This window comes from Arachis hypogaea, chromosome 18, assembly GCF_003086295.3.
Source record: "Arachis hypogaea cultivar Tifrunner chromosome 18, arahy.Tifrunner.gnm2.J5K5, whole genome shotgun sequence".
NCBI classification, from domain to species: domain Eukaryota; kingdom Viridiplantae; phylum Streptophyta; class Magnoliopsida; order Fabales; family Fabaceae; genus Arachis; species Arachis hypogaea.
Window position 1 is genome coordinate 70087189 of NC_092053.1, and position 1336 is coordinate 70088524.

Sequence of the window (1336 nt, forward strand, 5' to 3'; positions counted from 1 at the left end):
CAAACCACTTAAAATCGGTTTGGTTTGGTTCGATTTGTTCGATTTTTTTAGTCAATTAAAAAAATACTACCATACTATTTCACAAAGTCATAACATTGAAATCGACAAACACAAATACACAATAGCTAACCAAGTCTTGATCCAATGAAATTTAACGACAAAAAGAATTCAAATACTACAATTAAAGAAAATGGAAGACAAATTGTAGAAACCTTGCTAAATTCTATGGTGACTTGTGAAGAGATGATGCAATAGACCTACTTCTTGCAATTGAAAGAAAGGGAAGATTTTGCTAAACGCTGCTTCTCGGCGGTTGTGGTGTTTACATTGCCAGTGGTTGGGCTGTTGTCCATCTGAAAGAATGAAGTCCATCAGATATAAAAAACTCGCAAGAAAATCTCTATACATAGCAAGGTACCAACTGCAAGCTACTAAAGCTATAAAGGAACAATAACTTGCATTTTTTACCCCATAACTCTGATTTGGTGAGCCAAGACAACTATCTTCCAAACAAAGAAATAAGATAGGAAATGGAAGGAATAGGAATTTAATTAGAATACAGAGAAGGCACTCACCATGAATGAAAGAAGCCCTGTGAGTATGCTGCATTCGTAAATTAGAAAGTTCAGTACAGACCATTAGAAAGCTGTATAGAAAAGTAACCAACATCTAGTCATCTACAACTACTTTCAGATACAGGTTACTTGTGTAAAAGCATATAACCACAATTCAAAAGTTAAATGAATAGATTAAAAAACAAATCACATAATGAAACATCATAACTAAAATCAATCTAACCTTGAAACAGACCACATAGGATTCCAACTTTCAGGATGAATTGCAGGAGCAAGAGCAGCAAAACACAGAAATATTAAATCAAAATCAGTATCTCATAATATTAACTGACTTGTGCTATACCAGATAAAAGAACTTACAATCACTGAACCAGCAATAAAACAACAATAATATATGAATTAATTCAGAAGAAAAGCATGCCGCATAGGTCTTTAGTAGTAGAAACTTCAATAGAAATTAAAAACTATATAACAAGGAACATCAGGCAAAAAGGGTAAACTACCCATAATCCAGAAAGGGTGTTAAGATTTTCACAGTTGCGAAAATGAGCCAGTACCAAGCTCACATAACTGAGGAGCTCTAAAAAGTAGCCTTTGTAACTGTTCCAGTGTTATACTCTTATTAAGCTTCAAAGTCTTCAATGATTTGCACCTAGTAACAAGCTTCTCAAGTTAAACAAAATTTACATCATTGTGAAGGATGGAAAAGTTCAGTACTTCTAGCGATGTGAAGCTTTTCGGGAAGCAAGTCAACGAATTAT

The 1336-nt window shown here is 33.8% G+C and overlaps 1 long non-coding RNA gene across 1 annotated transcript; it reads right to left on the minus strand.

Annotated features, from left to right (window-relative positions):
* Positions 1–217: 217 nt before the first annotated feature.
* On the minus strand, positions 218–844 carry LOC112773327 (uncharacterized). Its single transcript, XR_003187887.3, has 3 exons — positions 799–844; positions 576–603; positions 218–353 (listed from the first exon to the last, which is right to left on the minus strand). It is a non-coding gene; the product is annotated as an uncharacterized lncRNA (long non-coding RNA).
* Between the last annotated feature and the right edge of the window lie 492 nt (positions 845–1336).